Below are 22,195 nucleotides of genomic sequence, written 5' to 3'. Positions count from 1 at the left end.
GTCAGTGCTGAGGGAGTGCCGCACTGTCGGAGGGTCAGTGCGGAGGGAGGGCCACTCTGTCGGAGGTTCAGTGCTGAGGGAGTGCCGCACTGTCGGAGGGTCAGTGCGGAGGGAGTGCCAGACTGTCGGAGGGTCAGTGCTGAGGGAGTGGCGCACTGTCAGAGGGTCAGTGCTGAGGGAGCGCCGCACTGTCGGAGGGTCAGTGCTGGGGGAGTGCCGCACTGTTAGAGGGTCAGTGCTGAGGGAGCGCCGCACTGTTGGAGGGTCAGTGCTGGGGGAGCGCTGCACTGTCGGAGGGTCAGTGCTGAGGGAGTGCACCACTGTCGGAGGGTCAGTGCTGGGGGAGCGCTGCACTGTCGGAGGGTCAGTGCTGAGGGAGTGCAGCACTGTCGGAGGGTCAGTGCTGGGGGAGTGCCGCACTGTCAGAGGGTCAGTGCTGAGGGAGCGCCGCACTGTCGGAGGGTCAGTGCTGGGGGAGTGCCGCACTGTCAGAGGGTCAGTACTGAGGGAGTGCCGCACTGACAGAGGGTCAGTACGAGGGAGTGCCGCACTGTGGGAGGATCAGTGTGAGGGAGCGCCGCACTGTCGGAGGGTCAGTGTGAGGGAGCGCCGCACTGTCGGAGGGTCAGTGCTGAGGGAGAGCTGCACTGTCAGAGGGTCAGTACTGAGGGAGTGCCGCACTGACAGAGGGTCAGTACTGAGGGAGTGCCGCACTGTCAGAGGGTCAGTGCGGAGGGAGTGCCACCTTGTTGGAAGGTCAGTGCTGAGGGAGGGCCGCACTGTCAGAGGGTCAGTATTGAGGGAGTGCCGCATTATTGGAGGGTCAGCGCTGAAGGAGTGGGCACACTGTTGGAGGGTGGGTGAGGAGGGAGCGCCGCACTGTCGGAGGGTCAGTGCTGAGGGAGTGCCGCACTGTCGGAGGGTCAGTGCTGAGGGAGTGCCGCACAGTCGGAGGGTCAGTGCTGAGGGAGTGCCACACTGTTGGAGGGTCAGTGCTGAGGGAGTGGGCACACTGTTGGAGGGTCAGTACTGAGGGAGTGCCGCACTGTCAGAGGGTCAGTGCTGAGGGAGTGCCGCACTGTCGGAGGGTCAGTGCTGAGGGAGTGCCACACTGTTGGAGGGTCAGTGCTGAGGGAGTGGGCACACTGTCGGAGGGTCAGTGCTGAGGGAGGGCCGCACTGTCAGAGGGTCAGTATTGAGGGAGTGCCGCATTATTGGAGGGTCAGCGCTGAGGGAGTGGGCACACTGTTGGAGGGTCGGTGCGGAGGGAGCGCCGCACTGTCGGAGGGTCAGTGCTGAGGGAGTGCCGCACAGTCGGAGGGTCAGTGCTGAGGGAGTGCCACACTGTTGGAGGGTCAGTGCTGAGGGAGTGGGCACACTGTTGGAGGGTCAGTACTGAGGGAGTGCCGCACTGTCAGAGGGTCAATGCGGAGGGAGTGCCGCACTGTCGGAGGGTCAGTATTGAGGGAGTGCCGCATTATTGGAGGGTCAGCGCTGAGGGAGCGCCACACTGTTGGAGGGTCAGTGCTGAGGGAGTGCCGCACTGTCGAAGGGTCAGTGCTGAGGGAGGGCTGCACTGACAGAGGGTCAGTACTGAGGGAGTGCCGCACTGTCAGAGGGTCAGTGCGGAGGGAGTGCCACCTTGTTGGAAGGTCAGTGCTGAGGGAGGGCCGCACTGTCAGAGGGTCAGTATTGAGGGAGTGCCGCATTATTGGAGGGTCAGCGCTGAGGGAGTGGGCACACTGTTGGAGGGTCGGTGCGGAGGGAGCGCCGCACTGTCGGAGGGTCAGTGCTGAGGGAGTTCCGCACTGTCGGAGGGTCAGTGCTGAGGGAGTGCCACACTGTTGGAGGGTCAGTGCTGAGGGAGTGGGCACACTGTTGGAGGGTGGGTGCGGATGGAGCGCCGCACTGTCGGAGGGTCAGCGCTGAGGGAGCGCCGCACTGTCGGAGGGTCAGTGCTGAGGGAGTGCCAGACTGTCGGAGGGTCAGCGCTGAGGGAGTGCCAGACTGTCGGAGGGTCAGTGCTGAGGGAGCGCCACACTGTCGGAGGGTCAGTGCTGAGGGAGTGCCAGACTGTCGGAGGGTCAGTGCGGAGGGAGGGCCACACTGTTGGAGGGTGGGTGCGGAGGGTGCGCCGCACTGTCGGAGGGTCAGCGCTGAGGGAGTGCCAGACTGTCGAAGGGTCAGTGCTGAGGGAGTGCCAGACTGTCGGAAGGTCAGTACTGAGGGAGTGCCACACTGTCGGAGGGTCAGTGCTGAGGGAGTGCCAGACTGTCGGAGGGTCAGTACTGAGGGAGGGCCACACTGTCGGAGGGTCAGTACTGAGGGAGTGCCACACTGTCGGAGGGTCAGTGCTGAGGGAGTGCCGCACTGTCGGAGGGTCAGTGATGAGGGAATGGGCCCTGTCGGATGGTCAGTGCTGAGGGATCACAGCACTGTCAGAGGGTCAGTACTGAGGGAGTGCCGCACTGACAGAGGGTCAATGGTGAGGGAGCGCCGCACTGTCAGAGGGTCAGTACTGAGGGAGTGCCGCACTGTCGGAGGGTCAGTGCTGAGGGAGCACAGCAATGTTGGAGGGTCAGTGCTGAGGGAGCACCGCACTATCAGAGGGTCAGTGCTGAGGGAGCACCGCACTGTCAGAGGGTCAGTACTGAGGGAGTGCCGCACTGTCGGAGGGTCAGTGCGGAGGAAGTGCCACATTGTTGGAAGGTCAGTGCTGAGGGATGGCCGCACTGTCGGAGGGTCGGTGCGGAGGGAGTGCCACACTATCGGAGGGTCAGTGCTGAGGGAGGGCCGCACTGTCAGAGGGTCAGTACGAGGGAGTGCCGCACTGTGGGAGGGTCAGTACTGAGGGAGGGCCACACTGTTTGAGGGTCAATGCGAGGGAGTGCCGCACTGTCGGAGGGTCAGTGCTGAGGGACTCCCGCACTGTCGGAGGGTCAGTGCTGAGGGAGTGCCACACTCTTGGAGGGTCGGTGCGGAGGGAGCGCCACACTATCGGAGGGTCAGTGCTGAGGGAGCGCAGCACTGTCGGAGGGTCAGTGCTGAGGGAGTGCCACACTGTTGGAGGGTCAGTGCTGAGGGAGTGGGCACTGTTGGAGGGTCAGTGCGGAGGGACGCCGTACTGTCGGAGGGTCAGTACTGAGGGAGCGCTGCACTGTCGGATGGTCAGTGTGAGGGAGCGCCGCACTGTCGGAGGGTCAGTACTGAGGGAGTGCCGCACTGTCAGAGGGTCAGTACTGAGGGAGTGCCGCACTGTCGGAGGGTCAGTGCTGAGGGAGCACAGCAATGTTGGAGGGTCAGTGCTGAGGGAGCACCGCACTATCAGAGGGTCAGTGCTGAGGGAGCACCGCACTGTCAGAGGGTCAGTACTGAGGGAGTGCCGCACTGTCGGAGGGTCAGTGCGGAGGGAGTGCCACATTGTTGGAAGGTCAGTGCTGAGGGTGGGCCGCACTGTCGGAGGGTCGGTGCGGAGGGAGTGCCACACTATCGGAGGGTCAGTGCTGAGGGAGGGCCGCACTGTCAGAGGGTCAGTACGAGGGAGTGCCGCACTGTGGGAGGGTCAGTACTGAGGGAGGGCCACACTGTTTGAGGGTCAATGCGAGGGAGTAGTGCACTGTCGGAGGGTCAGTGCTGAGGGAGGACCGCACTGTCAGAGGGTCAGTACGAGGGAGTGCCGCACTGTGGGAGGGTCAGTACTGAGGGAGGGCCACACTGTTTGAGGGTCAATGCGAGGGAGTGCCGCACTGTCAGAGGGTCAGTGCTGAGGGACTCCCGCACTGTCGGAGGGTCAGTGCTGAGGGAGTGCCACACTGTTGGAGGGTCGGTGCGGAGGGAGCGCCACACTATCGGAGGGTCAGTGCTGAGGGAGCGCAGCACTGTCGGAGGGTCAGTGCTGAGGGAGTGCCACACTGTTGGAGGGTCAGTGCTGAGGGAGTGGGCACTGTCGGAGGGTCAGTGCGGAGGGACGCCGCACTGTCGGAGGGTCAGTACTGAGGGAGCGCCGCACTGTCGGAGGGTCAGTGTGAGGGAGCGCCGCACTGTCGGAGGGTCAGTACTGAGAGAGCGTCGCACTGTCAGAGGGTCAGTACTGAGGGAGTGCCGCACTGACAGAGGGTCAGTACTGAGGGTGTGCCGCACTGTCAGAGGGTCAGTGCGGAGGGAGTGCCGCACTGTCGGAGGGTCAGTATTGAGGGAGTGCCGCATTATTGGAGGGTCAGCGCTGAGGGAGCGCCACACTGTTGGAGGGTCAGTGCTGAGGGAGTGCCGCACTGTCGGAGGGTCAGTGCTGAGGGAGGGCTGCACTGACAGAGGGTCAGTACTGAGGGAGTGCCGCACTGTCAGAGGGGCAGTGCGGAGGGAGTGCCACCTTGTTGGAAGGTCAGTGCTGAGGGAGGGCCGCACTGTCAGAGGGTCAGTATTGAGGGAGTGCCGCATTATTGGAGGGTCAGCGCTGAGGGAGTGGGCACACTGTTGGAGGGTCGGTGCGGAGGGAGCGCCGCACTGTCGGAGGGTCAGTGCTGAGGGAGGGCCGCACTGTCGGAGGGTCAGTGCTGAGGGAGTGCCGCACTGTCGGAGGGTCAGTGCTGAGGGAGCGCCGCACTGTCGGAGGGTCAGTGCTGAGGGAGCGCCGCACTGTCGGAGGGTCAGTGCTGAGGGAGTGGGCACACTGTTGGAGGGTCAGTGCTGAGGGAGGGCCACACTGTTGGAGGGTCAGTGCTAAGGGAGTGGGCACACTGTTGGAAGGTGGGTGCGGAGGGAGCGCCGCACTGTCGGAGGGTCAGTGCTGAGGGAGTGCCAGACTGTCGGAGGGTCAGTGCTGAGGGAGTGCCAGACTGTCGAAGGGTCAGTGCTGAGGGAGTGCCAGACTGTCGGAGGGTCAGTACTGAGGGAGCGCCGCACTGTCGGAGGGTCAGTGCGGAGGGAGGGCCACACTGTCGGAGGGTCACTGCTGAGGGAGGGCCACACTGTCGGAGGGTCAGTACTGAGGGAGTGCCACACTGTCGGAGAGTCAGTACTGAGGGAGCGCCACACTGTCGGAGGGTCAGTACTGAGGGAGTGCCGCACTGTCGGAGGGTCAGTGCTGTGGGAGCGCAGCACTGTCGGAGGGTCAGTGCTGAGGGAGTGCCACACTGTTGGAGGGTCAGTGCTGAGGGAGTGGGCACTGTTGGAGGGTCAGTGCGGAGGGACGCCGCACTGTCGGAGGGTCAGTACTGAGGGAGCGCCGCACTGTCGGATGGTCAGTGTGAGGGAGCGCCGCACTGTCGGAGGGTCAGTACTGAGGGAGTGCCGCACCGTCAGAGGGTCAGTACTGAGGGAGTGCCGCACTGTCGGAGGGTCAGTGCTGAGGGAGCACAGCAATGTTGGAGGGTCAGTGCTGAGGGAGCACCGCACTATCAGAGGGTCAGTGCTGAGGGAGCACCGCACTGTCAGAGGGTCAGTACTGAGGGAGTGCCGCACTATCGGAGGGTCAGTGCGGAGGGAGTGCCGCACTGTCGGAGGGTCAGTGCTGAGGGAGGGCTGCACTGACAGAGGGTCAGTACTGAGGGAGTGCCGCACTGTCAGAGGGGCAGTGCGGAGGGAGTGCCACCTTGTTGGAAGGTCAGTGCTGAGGGAGGGCCGCACTGTCAGAGGGTCAGTATTGAGGGAGTGCCGCATTATTGGAGGGTCAGCGCTGAGGGAGTGGGCACACTGTTGGAGGGTCGGTGCGGAGGGAGCGCCGCACTGTCGGAGGGTCAGTGCTGAGGGAGGGCCGCACTGTCGGAGGGTCAGTGCTGAGGGAGTGCCGCACTGTCGGAGGGTCAGTGCTGAGGGAGCGCCGCACTGTCGGAGGGTCAGTGCTGAGGGAGCGCCGCACTGTCGGAGGGTCAGTGCTGAGGGAGTGGGCACACTGTTGGAGGGTCAGTGCTGAGGGAGGGCCACACTGTCGGAGGGTCAGTGCTGAGGGAGCGCCGCACTGTCGGAGGGTCAGTGCTGAGGGAGTGGGCACACTGTTGGAGGGTGGGTGCGGAGGGAGCGCCGCACTGTCGGAGGGTCAGTGCTGAGGGAGTGCCAGACTGTCGGAGGGTCAGTGCTGAGGGAGTGCCAGACTGTCGAAGGGTCAGTGCTGAGGGAGTGCCAGACTGTCGGAGGGTCAGTACTGAGCGAGCGCCGCACTGTCGGAGGGTCAGTGCGGAGGGAGGGCCACACTGTCGGAGGGTCACACTGTCGGAGGGTCAGTACTGAGGGAGTGCCACACTGTTGGAGAGTCAGTACTGAGGGAGTGCCGCACTGTCGGAGGGTCAGTGCTGTGGGAGCGCAGCACTGTCGGAGGGTCAGTGCTGAGGGAGTGCCACACTGTTGGAGGGTCAGTGCTGAGGGAGTGGGCACTGTTGGAGGGTCAGTGCGGAGGGACGCCGCACTGTCGGAGGGTCAGTACTGAGGGAGCGCCGCACTGTCGGATGGTCAGTGTGAAGGAGCGCCGCACTGTCGGAGGGTCAGTACTGAGGGAGTGCCGCACTGTCAGAGGGTCAGTACTGAGGGAGTGCCGCACTGTCGGAGGGTCAGTGCTGAGGGAGCACAGCAATGTTGGAGGGTCAGTGCTGAGGGAGTGCTGCACTGTCAGAGGGTCAGTACTGAGGGAGCGCCGCACTGTCGGAGGGTCAGTGCTGAGGGAGCACCGCACTATCAGAGGGTCAGTGCTGAGGGAGCACCGCACTGTCAGAGGGTCAGTACTGAGGGAGTGCCGCACTGTCGGAGGGTCAGTGCGGAGGGAGTGCCACATTGTTGGAAGGTCAGTGCTGAGGGTGGGCCGCACTGTCGGAGGGTCGGTGCGGAGGGAGTGCCACACTATCGGAGGGTCAGTGCTGAGGGAGGGCCGCACTGTCAGAGGGTCAGTACGAGGGAGTGCCGCACTGTGGGAGGGTCAGTACTGAGGGAGGGCCACACTGTTTGAGGGTCAATGCGAGGGAGTAGTGCACTGTCGGAGGGTCAGTGCTGAGGGAGGACCGCACTGTCAGAGGGTCAGTACGAGGGAGTGCCGCACTGTGGGAGGGTCAGTACTGAGGGAGGGCCACACTGTTTGAGGGTCAATGCGAGGGAGTGCCGCACTGTCGGAGGGTCAGTGCTGAGGGACTCCCGCACTGTCGGAGGGTCAGTGCTGAGGGAGTGCCACACTGTTGGAGGGTCGGTGCGGAGGGAGCGCCACACTATCGGAGGGTCAGTGCTGAGGGAGCGCAGCACTGTCGGAGGGTCAGTGCTGAGGGAGTGCCACACTGTTGGAGGGTCAGTGCTGAGGGAGTGGGCACTGTCGGAGGGTCAGTGCGGAGGGACGCCGCACTGTCGGAGGGTCAGTACTGAGGGAGCGCCGCACTGTCGGAGGGTCAGTGTGAGGGAACGCCGCACTGTCGGAGGGTCAGTACTGAGGGAGTGCCGCACTGTCAGAGGGTCAGTACTGAGGGAGTGCCGCACTGTCAGAGGGTCAGTGCGGAGGGAGTGCCGCACTGTCGGAGGGTCAGTACTGAGAGAGCGTCGCACTGTCAGAGGGTCAGTACTGAGGGAGTGCCGCACTGACAGAGGGTCAGTACTGAGGGTGTGCCGCACTGTCAGAGGGTCAGTGCGGAGGGAGTGCCGCACTGTCGGAGGGTCAGTATTGAGGGAGTGCCGCATTAATGGAGGGTCAGCGCTGAGGGAGCGCCACACTGTTGGAGGGTCAGTGCTGAGGGAGTGCCGCACTGTCGGAGGGTCAGTGCTGAGGGAGGGCTGCACTGACAGAGGGTCAGTACTGAGGGAGTGCCGCACTGTCAGAGGGTCAGTGCGGAGGGAGTGCCACCTTGTTGGAAGGTCAGTGCTGAGGGAGGGCCGCACTGTCAGAGGGTCAGTATTGAGGGAGTGCCGCATTATTGGAGGGTCAGCGCTGAGGGAGTGGGCACACTGTTGGAGGGTCGGTGCGGAGGGAGCGCCGCACTGTCGGAGGGTCAGTGCTGAGGGAGGGCCGCACTGTCGGAGGGTCAGTGCTGAGGGAGTGCCGCACTGTCGGAGGGTCAGTGCTGAGGGAGCGCCGCACTGTCGGAGGGTCAGTGCTGAGGGAGTGGGCACACTGTTGGAGGGTCAGTGCTGAGGGAGGGCCACACTGTTGGAGGGTCAGTGCTGAGGGAGTGGGCACACTGTTGGAAGGTGGGTGCGGAGGGAGCCCCGCACTGTCGGAGGGTCAGTGCTGAGGGAGTGCCAGACTGTCGGAGGGTCAGTGCTGAGGGAGTGCCAGACTGTCGAAGGGTCAGTGCTGAGGGAGTGCCAGACTGTCGGAGGGTCAGTACTGAGGGAGCGCCGCACTGTCGGAGGGTCAGTGCGGAGGGAGGGCCACACTGTCGGAGGGTCACTGCTGAGGGAGGGCCACACTGTCGGAGGGTCAGTACTGAGGGAGTGCCACACTGTCGGAGAGTCAGTACTGAGGGAGCGCCACACTGTCGGAGGGTCAGTGCTGAGGGAGTGCCGCACTGTCGGAGGGTCAGTGCTGAGGGAATGGGCCCTGTCGGATGGTCAGTGCTGAGGGATCACAGCACTGTCAGAGGGTCAGTACTGAGGGAGCACCGCACTGTCAGAGGGTCAATGGTGAGGGAGCGCCGCACTGTCAGAGGGTCAGTACTGAGGGAGTGCCGCACTGTCGGAGTGTCAGTGCTGAGGGAGCACCGCAATGTTGGAGGGTCAGTGCTGAGGGAGCACCGCTCTATCAGAGGGTCAGTGCTGAGGGAGCACCGCACTGTCAGAGGGTCAGTACTGAGGGAGTGCCAGAATGTCGGAGGGTCAGTGTGGAGGGAGTGCCAGACTGTCTGAGGGTCAGTACTGAGGGAGTGCCGCACTGTCGGATGATCAGTACTGAGGGAGTGCCAGACTGTCAGAGGGTCAGTGCTGATGGAGTGCCGCACTATCGGAGGGTCAGTGCTGAGGGAGGGCCGCACTGTCAGAGGGTCGGTGCGGAGGGAGCGCCACACTATCGGAGGGTCAGTGCTGAGGGAGGGTCGCACTGTCAGAGGGTCTGTACGAGGGAGTGCCGCACTGTGGGAGGGTCAGTACTGAGGGAGGGCCACACTGTTTGAGGGTCAATGCGAGGGAGTAGTGCACTGTCGGAGGGTCAGTGCTGAGGGAGTGCCGCACTGTCGGAGGGTCGGTGCGGAGGGAGCGCCACACTATCGGAGGATCAGTGCTGAGGGAGGGCCGCACTGTCAGAGGGTCAGTACGAGGGAGTGCCGCACTGTGGGAGGGTCAGTACTGAGGGAGGGCCACACTGTTTGAGGGTCAATGCGAGGGAGTAGTGCACTGTCGGAGGGTCAGTGCTGAGGGAGGACCGCACTGTCAGAGGGTCAGTACGAGGGAGTGCCGCACTGTGGGAGGGTCAGTACTGAGGGAGGGCCACACTGTTTGAGGGTCAATGCGAGGGAGTGCCGCACTGTCGGAGGGTCAGTGCTGAGGGACTCCCGCACTGTCGGAGGGTCAGTGCTGAGGGAGTGCCACACTGTTGGAGGGTCGGTGCGGAGGGAGCGCCACACTATCGGAGGATCAGTGCTGAGGGAGCGCAGCACTGTCGGATGGTCAGTGCTGAGGGAGGGCCACACTGTTGGAGGGTCAGTGCTGAGGGAGAGCTGCACAGTCGGAGGGTCAGTACTGAGGGAGCGCCGCACTGTCGGAGGGTCAGTGTGAGGGAGCGCCGCACTGTCGGAGGGTCAGTACTGCGGGAGCGCCGCACTGTCAGAGGGTCAGTACTGAGGGAGTGCCACACTGTCAGAGGGTCAGTGCGGAGGGAGTGCCGCACTGTCGGAGGGTCAGTATTGAGGGAGTGCCGCATTATTGGAGGGTCAGCGCTGAGGGAGCGCCACACTGTTGGAGGGTCAGTGCTGAGGGAGTGCCGCACTGTCGGAGGGTCAGTGCTGAGGGAGGGCTGCACTGTCGGAGGGTCAGTGCTGAGGGAGCGCCGCACTGTTGGAGGGTCAGTGCTGAGGGAGGGCCGCACTGTCGGAGGGTCAGTACTGAGGGAGTGCTGCACTGTCGGAGGGTCAGTGCTGAGGGACCGCCGCACTGTCAGAGGGTCAGTGCTGAGGGAGTGCGGCACTGTCGGAGGGTCAGTGCTGAGGGAGTGCGGCACTGTCGGAGGGTCAGTGCTGAGGGAGCGCCGCACTGTCGGAGGTTCAGTACTGAGGGAGCGCTGCACTGTCGGAGGGTCAGTCCTGAGTGAGGGCCATACTGTTGGAGGGTCAGTGCTGAGGGACCGCTGCACTGTCGGAGGGTCAGTACTGAGGGAGGGCCGCACTTTCGGAGGTTCAGTACTGAGGGAGCGCCGCACTGTCGGAGGGCCAGTGCTGAGGGAGCGCTGCACTGTCGGAGGGTCAGTACTGAGGGAGCGCTGCACTGTCAGACGGCCAGTGCTGAGGGAGGGCCATACTGTTGGAGGGTCAGTGCTGAGGGAGCGCTGCACTGTCAGAGGGTCAGTGCTGAGGGAGTGCCGCACTGTCGGATGTTCAGTACTGAGGGAGCGCCGCACTGTTGGAGGGTCAGTGCTGATCAAGGGCCACACTGTCAGAGGGTCAGTACTGAGGGAGTGCTGCACTGTCAGAGGGTCAGTACTGAGGGAGTGCCAGAATGTCGGAGGGTCAGTGTGGAGGGAGTGCCAGACTGTCTGAGGGTCAGTACTGAGGGAGTGCCAGACTGTCTGAGGGTCAGTACTGAGGGAGTGCCGCACTGTCGGATGATCAGTACTGAGGGAGTGCCAGACTGTCAGAGGGTCAGTGCTGATGGAGTGCCGCACTATCGGAGGGTCAGTGCTGAGGGAGTGCCGCACTGTCGGAGGGTCAGTGCTGAGGGAGTGCCGCACAGTCGGAGGGTCAGTGCTGAGGGAGTGCTGCACTGTCGGAGGGTCAGTGCTGAGGGAGTGCTGCACTGTCAGAGGGTCAGCACTGAGGGAGCGCTGCACTGTCGGAGGGTCAGTGCTGAGGGAGGGCCGCACTTTCGGAGGGTCAGCACCGAGGGAGCGCTGCACTGTCGGAGGGTCAGTGCTGAGGGAGGGCCACACTGTTGGAGGGTCAGTGCTGAGGGAGCGCCGCACTGTCGGAGGGTCAGTGCTGAAGGAGCGCTGCACTGTCAGAGGGTCAGTACTGAGGGAGCGCCACACTGTTGGAGGGTCATTGCGGAGGGAGTGCCGCACTGTCGGAGGGTCAGTGCTGAGGGAGCGCCGCACTGTCGGAGGGTCAGTGCTGAGGGAGCGCCGCACTGTCGGAGGGTCAGTGCTGAGGGAGCGCCGCACTGTTGGAGCGTCAGTGCTGATCGACGGCCACACTGTCAGAGGGTCAGTACTGAGGGAGTGCCAGAATGTCGGAGGGTCAGTGTGGAGGGTGTGCCAGACTGTCTGAGGGTCAGTACTGAGGGAGTGTCGCACTGTCGGAGGGTCAGCACCGACGGTGCGCTGCACTGTCGGAGGGTCAGTGCTGAGGGAGGGCCGCACTGTCGGAGGGTCAGCACCGAGGGAGCGCTGCACTGTCGGAGGGTCAGTGCTGAGTGAGGGGTGGAAATGTGTTGCTGGAAAAGCGCAGCAGCTCAGGCAGCATCTAGGGAACAGGAGAATCGACGTTTCGGGCATTAGCCCTTCTGAGGGAGGGCCACACTGTTGGAGGGTCAGTGCTGAGGGAGCGCCGCACTGTCGGAGGGTCAGTGCTGAAGGAGTGCTGCACTGTCGGAGGGTCAGTGCTGAGGGAGCGCCACACTGTCGGAGGGTCAGTACTGAGGGAGCGCTGCACTGTCGGAGGGTCAGTGCTGAGGGAGTGCCGCACTGTCGGAGGGTCAGTGCTGAGGGAGCGCCGCACTGTGGGAGGGTCAGTGCTGAGGGAGCGCTGCACTGTCGGAGGGTCAGTACTGAGGGAGGGCCATACTGTTGGAGGGTCAGTGCTGAGGGACCGCTACACTGTCAGAGGGTCAGTGCTGAGGAAGTGCCGCACTGTCGGAGGGTCAGTGCTGAGGGACCGCCGCACTGTCGGAGGGTCAGTGCTGAGGGACCGCCGCACTGTCAGAGGGTCAGTGCTGAGGAAGTGCCGCACTGTTGGAGGGTCAGTGCTGAGGGAGCGCTGCACTGTCGGAGGGTCAGTACTGAGGGAGGGCCATACTGTTGGAGGGTCAGTGCTGAGGGAGCGCTACACTGTCAGAGGGTCAGTACTGAGGGAGCGCTGCACTGTCAGAGGGTCAGTGCTGAGGGAGTGCTGCACTGTCGGAGGGCCAATGCTGAGGGAGGGCCATACTGTTGGAGGGTCTGTGCTGAGGGAGCGCTGCACTGTCGGAGGGTCAGTAATGATCGGGGGCCACACTGTCAGAGGGTCAGTACTGAGGGAGTGCTGCACTGTCGGAGGGTCAGTGCGGAGGGAGTGCCAGGCTGTCTGAGGGTCAGTACTGAGGAAGCGCTGCACTGTCGGAGGGTCAGTACTGAGGGAGGGCCATACTGTTGGAGGGTCAGTGCTGAGGGAGCGCTGCACTGTCAGAGGGTCAGTGCTGAGGGAGTGCCGCACTGTCGGATGTTCAGTACTGAGGGAGCGCTGCACTGTCGGAGGGCCAATGCTGAGGGAGGGCCATACTGTTGGAGGGTCAGTGCTGAGGGAGTGCTGCACTGTCGGAGGGCCAATGCTGAGGGAGGGCCATACTGTTGGAGGGTCTGTGCTGAGGGAGCGCTGCACTGTCGGAGGGTCAGTAATGATCGAGGGCCACACTGTCAGAGGGTCAGTACTGAGGGAGTGCTGCACTGTCGGAGGGTCAGTTCTGAGGGAGTGCCAGAGTGTCGGAGGGTCAGTGCGGAGGGAGTGCCAGACTGTCTGAGGGTCAGTACTGAGGGAGCGCTGCACTGTCGGAGGGTCAGTACTGAGGGAGGGCCATACTGTTGGAGGGTCAGTGCTGAGGGAGCGCTGCACTGTCGGATGTTCAGTACTGAGGGAGCGCTGCACTGTCAAAGGGTCAGTGCTGAGGGAGTGCCGCACTGTCGGATGTTCAGTACTGAGGGAGCGCTGCACTGTCGGAGGGTCAGTGCTGAGGGAGCGCTGCACTGTCGGATGTTCAGTACTGAGGGAGCGCTGCACTGTCAGAGGGTCAGTGCTGAGGGAGCGCTGCACTGTCGGAGGGTCAGTAATGATCGAGGGCCACACTGTCAGAGGGTCAGTGCTGAGGGAGTGCCGCACTGTCGGAGGGTCAGTACTGAGAGAGCGCCGCACTGTCGGAGGGTCAGTGCTGAGGGAGTACTGCACTGTCGGAGGGTCAGTGCTGAGGGAGTGCCGCACTGTCGGAGGGTCAGTACTGAGGGAGTGCTGCACTGTCGGAGGGTCAGTGCTGAAGGAGCGCCGCACTGTCGGAGGGTCAGTGCTGAGGGAGTGCAGCACTGTCGGAGGGTCAGCACCGAGGGAGCGCTGCACTGTTGGAGGGTCAGTGCTGAGGGAGTGCCAGACTGTCGGAGGGTCAGTGCTGAGGGAGTGCCGCACTGTCGGAGGATCAGTTCTGAGGGAGCGCTGCAATGTTTGAATGTCAGTCCTGAGGGAGCGCTGCACTGTCGGAGGGTCAGTGCGGAGGGAGTGCTGCAATGTTTGAGGGTCAGTCCTGAGGGAGCGCTGCACTGTCGGAGGGTCAATGCTGAGGGACTGCCGCACTGTCAGAGAGTCAGTACCGAGGGAGCACTGCAATGTCAGAGAGTCGGCGCCGAGGGAGTGCCACTCTGTCGGAGGGTCGGCGCCGAGGGCGTGCCACTCTGTCTGAGGGTCGGCGCCAAGAGTGTGCAACTCTGTCTGAGGGTCAGCGCCAAGGGAGTGCCACTCTGTCGGAGGGTTGGTGCCGAGGGAGTGCCATTCTGTCTGAGGGCCGGCAACAAGGGAACGCTGCACTCTCTGAGGGTCAGCGCTGAGGGAGGTAAGGCACGAGCTCTCTCCAACCCAACAGCAGAGTGAAGGGAATCAGGGGATACTCAGGAGGCTGTGTTTGGGGGTGAGCAGTGATCGGGAGGGGGTGTAGGGGGCTGGAGGGGGTGACAGTGATAGGAAGGGGGTGTAGGGGGCTGGAGGGGGTGACAGTGATAGGGTGGGGGTGTACTGGCTGTAGGAGGTGGCAGTGATAGGGAGGGGGTGTGGGGGGCTGGAGGGGGGTGACAGAGATAGGAAGGGGGTGTACTGGGTCTAGGAGGTGGCAGTGATAGGGAGGGGGTGTAGGGGGCAACAGTGATAGGAAGGGGGTGTACTGGGTCTAGGAGGTGGCAGTGATAGGGAGGGGGTGTAGGGGCTGGAGGGGGTGACAGTGATAGGGAGGGGGTGTAGGGGCTGGAGGAGGTGACAGAGATAGGGAGGGGGTGTAGGGGGCTGGAGGGATGACAGTGATAGGAAGGGGGTGTACTGGGTCTAGGAGGTGGCAGTGATAGGGAGGGGGTGTAGGGGGCGACAGTGATAGGAAGGGGGTGTACTGGGTCTAGGAGGTGGCAGTGATAGGGAGGGGGTGTAGGGGGCTGGAGGGGGGTGACAGAGATAGGGACGGGGTGACAGAGATAGGGAGGGGGTGTAGAGGCTGGAGGGGGTGACAGAGACAGGGCGGGGGATGTATGGGGCTGGAGGGGCTGACAGAGATAGGGAGGGGGTTGTAGGGGCTTGTGGGAGTGACAGAGACAGGGAGGGGATGTAGGGGCCGGAGGCGGTGATAGAGACAGGGAGAGGGGTGTAGATGCAGGAGGGGGTGACAAGAGATAGGGAGGGGGTGTAGTGGTTGGAGGGGGTGACAGAGATAGGGAGGGGGTGTAGGGGCTGACAGAGATAGGGAGGGGGTATAGGGGGCTGGAGGGGATGACAGAGCTAGGGAGGGGATGTTGGGGGCTGGAGAGGGTGACAGAGATAGGGAGGGGCTGGAGGGGGTGACAGTAATAGGGAGGGGATGTAGGGGCTGGGGAAAGTGACAGGGATAGGGAGGGGGTGAAGGGGCTGGAGGGGGTGACAGAGATAGGGAGGGGGTGTAGGGGGTGACAGTGATCGGGAGGGGGTGTAGGGGGCTGGAGGCGGTGACAGAGATAGGGACGGGGTGTAGGGGGCTGGAGGGGGTGACAGAGATAGGGAGAGGGTGTAGTGGGCTGTCGGGGGTGACAGAGATAGGGTGGGGGTGTAGGGGGCTGGAGGCAGTGACAGAGATAGGGAGGGGGTGTAGGGGGCTGGAGGAGATGATAGAGATAGGGAGGGGGTGTAGGGGCTGGCGGGGGTGACAGAGATAGGGAGGGAGTGTAGGGGGCTGGAGGCAGTGACAGAGATAGGGAGGGGGTGTAGGGGGCTGGAGGCAGTGACAGATAGGGGCCCGGTGATGGAGATGGGGAGGTATGTGGGGGCTGGAGGAGGTGATAGAGATAGGGAGGGGGTGTAGGGGCTGGGGGACGCGATAGGGATAGGGAGGGGGTGTAGGGGAGCTATGGCGATAAGTGGCGGTCACGCTGTGGGATTTTAAACCTGAGTGGTTGTAGCTCCTGAAACCTGGCTTCGTTTTCCTTACCTGTGTCCCTGGTTCTGGGATATTCTGTACCCGCTCGGGCACTCTCTCTCCTGCTCATTTACCCTGGCACCAGGAGATTGCAGCAGCCTGAATCACAGGGAAGCACTGGCAGAAATTCTAGTGTAATCCTTTGTGTCAGCGACAGTGTCTCCTCCTCCTCTGTGTGTATCGTTATTAACCAGGGTGTCTCATATTTACCGATGCCAACCCTTGTGCCCAGTTCTTAATACCTACCCACATTGAACACTGTACATGTCCTTCCCCTCACCAAAAATTGGGACTGTACAGGGTAATGGGGAGGAGGGCAGACAAATTGCTCTATTGGGGGGGGCGGAATCGCTCATTTCGGGGTTGTCTGAAGGCCGGGGGAATGCGATGGGGACGCACAGCACACTCAATGCGCCAGACTGGGTGGCTCATGGGCGTGCCGGAGGAACTCAGCAGGTCTGGCAGCATCTGAGGAAGGACGCGACATGTTCTGAGGCTTTAGCGGGAAACGGCAGAAGGGAATGCGAGTTGACGGCCAAGTGTTGCAAGATTTGCGGCGTTTATTGGGCGATAAAGTATTTATAGAAGATAAAAATACTGAGGGCTAATAAATCAGGCAAAATGGAAATGGGTGTGGAGAGATGTCACACACAGTGGGGCAAGGAGGGTCGAGAGTTAACTTTGATGCATTATTTTGCTGCATCATGCAAGTGCATAAAATTAGAGCGCTTTTATCTCAGTAGCAAATGCCCCCAAGATGTCTCAGATTTTTACAAACAGTGGCAGTGTAGTGAGGGGTGGGGCACCCATCATGCCAATCTGTTGATGCCAACAGCTTCTAATTGAGGGTTAAAGGTCGGTTCGGATGAATAGGGAGCTGTTCCTCCTCTCTGGGACACGCCTCTGTCCGTTTGAAGGGGACTGGGGGTCACGGCTGAACGTCTCTGAGAGGCGGCATGTTTGCTGAAAGTGCAGGACCCTCCCAGTAATGTATGGGAGGGGAGCATCAGTGTCTGGGGTTTGAGTTTGTTAATGCTGGACGAGGGCTAGAACTTACTGCTTCTTTCATTGGGATCGCCCTATGCCCACAATCCCATATCCCCAAAATTAATTTCTAACCCCCACATCCTTCTTGGATTCCTGTTAGTACTATCACTGAATCCCCCCACTATCAACATCCTGGGGGTTAACTCAGCCACATTAGGGAGATTTCAACAATCCTTGGATAAGCACATGGATGTTTTTGGGATAGTGTAGGGGGACGAGCTGAGAATAGTTCACAGGTCGGCACAACATCGAGGGCCGAAGGGCCTGTTCTGCGCTGTATTGTTCTATGTTCTATTCTCTCTCAATGGTAACCCCCAGGATGTTGATAGTGGGAGGTGTTCAGTGATGGTAACACCATTGAATGTCAAGGGGGCAATGGTTAGATTCTCTCTCAATGGTAACCCCCAGGATGTTGATAGTGGGAGGGGTTCAGTGATGGGAACACCATTGAACATCAAGGGGGCGATGGTTAGATTCTCTCTCAATGGTAACCCCCAGGATGTTGATAGTGGGAGGATTCAGTGATGGTAACACCATTGAATGTCAAGGGGGTGATGGTTAGATTCTCTCTCAATGGTAACCCCCAGGATGTTGATAGTGGGGGGGATTCAGTGATGGTAACACCATTGATGCATTTCAACATTACTGGCTAGAAATTCGATATCCCTGAGTGTCTATGATTGCGTCTCCTATCTATAGGTTTCACGGAACAGTACAGCACAGACCCCTCGATGTGGTGCTGGGAGCTTCTATCCTACTATAAAATCAAACTAACTACCTACCCCCCATTGGACTATCATCCATCCAAGAGTCGCTTTAATATCCCTAATGTCTCTGACCCCACTACCACTGCTGGCAGTGCAGTCCATGCACCCACCACTCTCTGAGTAAAGACGCGACCTCTGACACTTCCCCTATACCTTCCTCCCTGAACGTTATGCCCCCTCGTTTCCACCCTGACATTGTCTGTTAAAGTGCCTGAAGACCAAGCCCTGAAATTCTCAAGAGTGTGAGTACCAGTCATGATCCCTGGCCACCAACGCACCGCGAATGGTGCACAGGCGGGTACGCAGTGCCAACCAGGAGCAGCAGTAATACGCCCAGCTGGTGTGTCAAGCTCTTTTTTTATTGATCAGAAAAGGGGCTGAAGTTTCCCGAGTCGCGGCAGGCACAGACACAGTGTGGTCACGGATGAGGAATGATTCGCAGATCAATTCACCTCGGCAGCCTTCGGAATGTCGGGCACGCGAGACCCCGGGCTCCCGGCTCGGGGGTCGGGACACTACCGTGGCCAGATTTGACATCGACGGGACGAGGAGGGAAAGTGCTGCGAGCAGTGGGAAACGCGACGCGGTGTTCCGGATTGGGAAAGCTTGCCCCTCTCTCTCTCTCTCTGGGCAGTGAGGGGAGGGTTGGAGATACGACGTGACGATGTTCCGGGTTCCGAAAGCTTGCCTCGCTGTCTCTCTCTCGCTGGCTTCCTGCTGCGCTTGCATAGCTCCTTTCCCGTCCCCCGGAGATTTCCAGCAAGGTCGCCGTGGTATTCCGGCTCCTGATTGGCTCGGGTGGGGGGTGGTGGTGACGCAACGGCGATCAGCTCTGCTTTCTCGAGATGTCCACCCGAGGGCTAATTAGTGCCCTCCATACAAGGGCAGGATGGTGGCTATGATCGCTGGACTGTTCATTCAGAAAGCCAGGTGACGTTCTGGGGAGCTGAGTTCAAATCCTGCCCTGTTGGCATTTGAATCCAGTAAGGGGGGCAGGGCGCGGGGCAAGAAAATCTGAGTCTAATGATGACCATAAATCCATTGTCGGAAAACCCCTTCAGGGAAGGAAACCGCCATCCTTACCTGGTCTGGCCTACAGCTGAGAGGGAGAAAGTGAGGCCTGCAGATCAGAGGCCAAGGGTGTGGCGCTGGGAGAGCACAGCAGGCCAATGGCAGAAAAGGGCCGAACGGCGTGGAGGAAGTTCCCTGAGGACGGAGGCTGGGTTTTTGAGGAGGTGGAAAGGCACTTTGGGAAAACTGTACTGAGAATCTCAGCCCAAATGGGCATCAATGAGGGGGGGTGGTGGGGGGGGGTTGGTGGAGCGGGCAGGCTGGTGACATTCGAACTGGAGAGGTGACAAGACAGAGAGAAAGAAGGAATGAGAGCGAGAGAGAGAGAAAAGGAGACAGAGAGTAAAAAAGGAGGGTGGGGGTGGAGAGAGAAGGAGAGGGGGGAGTGAGAGAGAAGGGAAGAGAGAAAGAGACAGAAAAGGAGAGGGAGAGAGAGAGTAAAAAGGAGGGTGAGAGAGGGGGGAGTGAGAGAGAAGGGAAGAGAGAAAGAGAAAAGGAGAGGGAGAGAGAGAGTAAAAAGGAGGGTGAGAGAGGGGGGAGAGAGAAGGAGGGGGGGGAGTGAGAGAGAAGGGAAGAGAGAAAGAGACAGAAAAGGAGAGGGAGAGAGAGAGTAAAAAGGAGGGTGAGAGAGGAGGGAGAGAGGAGAGGGGGGAGTGAGAGAGAAGGGAAGAGAGAAAGAGACAGAAAAGGAGAGGGAGAGAGAGGAAAAAAAGAGAGGGGGACAGAGAGAAGGGAAGAGACAGAAAAGGAGGAGGGGAGAGAGAGAGAAAAGAAGAGGGGGAGTGAGAGAGAAGGGGAGAGAGAGAGAGAGATGGGGTAGGGGATACCTCTGGAGTTGGAAGGTGCCGGGTACACAAGTCATCGTTGGGGGGTCACAACGTTCGGAAAGCGCGGTTGAAGTGAGTAAACGAGTCACCCTTGACACGGGTGTCAGTGAGCTGCCTCCTTCAACCACACCGTTAGCTCCAGGGGAAGGGAAGGGTCGACATGTTTCCAATTCGGGGCTTGGAGGGGAGGGGGCTAGGTGTTTCCCTGGTCTCTCTAAACGGCAATGGTCATTGCTTTGGAAGAGGCTGGCGAGTCGCTGCGGTGCATCTTGTCGATGGTACACATTGCTCCGACTGAGTGGGTGCGGCGCCAATCGAGGGGTGGTGGGAAGGGGGGGCATCTTTGCCCTGGATGGTGTCGAGCTTCTTGAGTGTTGCCCCCCCCCCCAGCCCACCAAACCCCCCTGCCCCTGTCCAGGGCGAGTGGAAGGGTTGGGGGGGGGGTGGGAGGGATGAATATTCCACTTGGGCCTTGTCGGGTGGGTTTGGGGCCACTAGTGGTGTACACCCTGCTCCGATTGTGTACGTGCTGTGTGTGCCTGCAGTGGCCTTTGTCGTTTCTGGAATCACGCAGTCTCCACCGCCCAGCTCCATGCAAAATCCAGTAGGGGTTGGGGTCTTGATCAATGTGTCCCGTAAGTCCTGCGATCAGGCTGCTTTGAGTGACTGCAAGAGAAGGAGAGGACAGAGAAGGGAGGGGGTGGTCAAGTCTCGCCGGGAGGTGATATCAGAATTGACGGGTCGGGAGAGATGTCAGGTTCATGCTGACCCACGGTAAGCAAGGGAGGAGATTGCAGAGCCATTGGCCTTGATTTTTATGTCCTCTTTGTCTACAGGAGTAGTCCCAGAAGACTGGAGGATAGCAAATGTGGTTCCCTTGTTCAAAAAGGGGAGTAGGGATAACCCTAGTAACTATAGGCCGGTGAGTCTCACTTCTGTTGTGGGCAAAGTCTTAGAGAGAATTGTAAGGGATAGGATTTATGCACATCTGGATAGGAATAATGTGATCAAGGACAGTCAGCATGGTTTTGTGAAGGGCAGGTCGTGCCTCACAAACCTTATTGAATTCTTTGAAAAGGTGACGAAGGAGGTTGATGAGGGGAAAGCGGTAGATGTGGTGTATATGGATTTTAGTAAGGCGTTTGATAAGGTTCCCCATGGTAGGCTACTGCAGAAAATACGGAGATATGGCATTGAGGGTGAGTTGGAGGTTTGGATTAGAAATTGGCTGGATGGAAGAAGACAGAGGGTAGTAGTTGATGGCAAAGTTTCTTCATGGAGTGCCGTCACTAGCGGTGTTCCGCAAGGATCTGTTTTGGGACCATTGCTGTTTGTCATTTTTATAAATGACCTGGAAGAGGGGTTAGAAGGTTGGGTGAGCAAGTTTGCGGATGATACGAAAGTCGGAGGAGTTGTTGACAGTGAGGAAGCATGTGGCAGGTTACAGCAGGATATAGAGAAGCTGCAGAACTGGGCAGAAAGGTGGCAGATGGAATTCAATGTAGCTAAGTGCGAGGTGATTCACTTTGGGAAGAATAACAAAAAGATGGGGTACTGGGCTAATGGTCGGATACTTGGTAGTGTGGATGAGCAGAGGGATCTTGGTGTCCATGTACACAGATCTCTGAAAGTTGCCACCCAGGTAAATAGTGCGGTGAGGAAGGCATATGGCGTACTGGCTTTTATTGGTAGAGGAATTGAGTTCCGGAGTCCTGAGGTCATGATGCAGTTGTATAAGACTCTGGTACGGCCGCATCTGGAATATTGTGTGCAGTTTTGGTCGCCATACTATAGGAAGGATGTGGAGGCATTGGAACGGGTGCAGAGGAGGTTTACCAGGATGTTGCCTGGTATGGAAGGAAAATCGTATGAGGAAAGACTGAGGCACTTGGGGCTGTTTTCACTAGAGAAAAGAAGGTTTAGGGGTGACTTGATTGAGGTGTACAAGATGATTAGGGGGTTAGATAGGGTCGACAGTATGAACCTTTTCCCGCGTATTGAGTCGGGTATTACAAGGGGGCATAGCTTTAAATTAAGGGGGGGTAGATATAGGACTGATGTTAGGGGTAGGTTCTTCACTCAGCGAGTCGTTAGTTCATGGAATGCCCTGCCAGTAACAGTGGTGGACTCTCCCTCTTTATGGGCATTTAAGAGGGCATTGGATAGGTATATGGAGGATAGTGGGTTAGTGTAGTTTAGGTGGGCTTGGATCGGCGCAACATCGAGGGCCCAAGGGCCTGTACTGCGCTGTATTCTTCTATGTTCTATGTAACTGGACACTTTCCCGACCGCCTGCCGCCCAACCCACAGTCGTGTCTTCTCCTGTCAGAGAGCTACAGAGACTAAGAAAGGGTCCACGTTGCCACAGCTGCCTCTGTGACGGTCACGGGGGGGCGGGGAGCAGAGTGTTCCTGATTCTCATCCCGTCCAGACACAGCACCTCGGGGAGCACAGCCCTTACCTCTGACTGTCAGCAAGCAGGACCTGGGCGCTGCAGTTCCTGGGACCTGAGTTCAGGACCTCCCGGATCCCAGACCGGGAAAGTGAGGCTCAAGGCAATTCCCGGACAGGCAGAGGAGGGAATGTGAGGCGACCGGATTGGGTCTCCTGCTCCGCGGAAAGACCTACTCGCCACAGAGTGAGGACAGTGGAGAGTTCCTTGGCTGAGAAAGCGGGGAAGGCAGGACTGTTCCATTGGTTCAGCCAGGCCTGGGTTCACTGGAGTTCAAATTGTCCCATAGTGCCCAGGGATGTGCAGATTAGGGTGGATTGGCCATGCTAAATTGTCCCGTAGTGCCCAGGGATGTGTAGGTTAGGGTGGATTGGCCATGCTAAATTGTCCCATAGTGCCCAGGGATGTGCAGGTTAGGGTGGATTGGCCATGCTAAATTGTCCCGTAGTGCCCAGGGATGTGCAGGTTAGGGTGGATTGGCCATGCTAAATTGTCCCATAGTGCCCAGGGATGTGTAGGTTAGGGTGGATTGGCCA

At 60.2% G+C, this 22,195-nt stretch overlaps 1 protein-coding gene and 1 pseudogene across 4 annotated transcripts in view; both read right to left on the bottom strand.

The window, feature by feature from the left end:
- Positions 1–4,447: 4,447 nt before the first annotated feature.
- LOC148135308 (uncharacterized) lies at positions 4,448–17,846 on the bottom strand (annotated as a pseudogene).
- A 1,739-nt stretch (positions 17,847–19,585) lies between these two features.
- LOC148135307 (protein GOLM2-like) overlaps positions 19,586–22,195 on the bottom strand; it is a 101,464-nt gene continuing 98,854 nt past the window's right edge. For all 4 annotated transcript variants that reach the window (XM_087985176.1, XM_087985179.1, XM_087985177.1 and 1 more), the window contains one exon: positions 19,586–19,873. The gene's annotated coding sequence lies outside the window, so the exon portion shown is untranslated. The remainder of the gene's footprint in view (positions 19,874–22,195) is intronic.

This window comes from Chiloscyllium plagiosum, unplaced genomic scaffold (assembly GCF_037043375.1).
Source record: "Chiloscyllium plagiosum isolate Xiang-an unplaced genomic scaffold, Cpla_swu_hap1 HiC_scaffold_50, whole genome shotgun sequence".
Lineage (NCBI taxonomy): Eukaryota > Metazoa > Chordata > Chondrichthyes > Orectolobiformes > Hemiscylliidae > Chiloscyllium > Chiloscyllium plagiosum.
The sequence above is the reverse complement of the archived record's forward strand: the minus strand, read 5'-3'. Positions and strand labels throughout refer to the sequence as shown.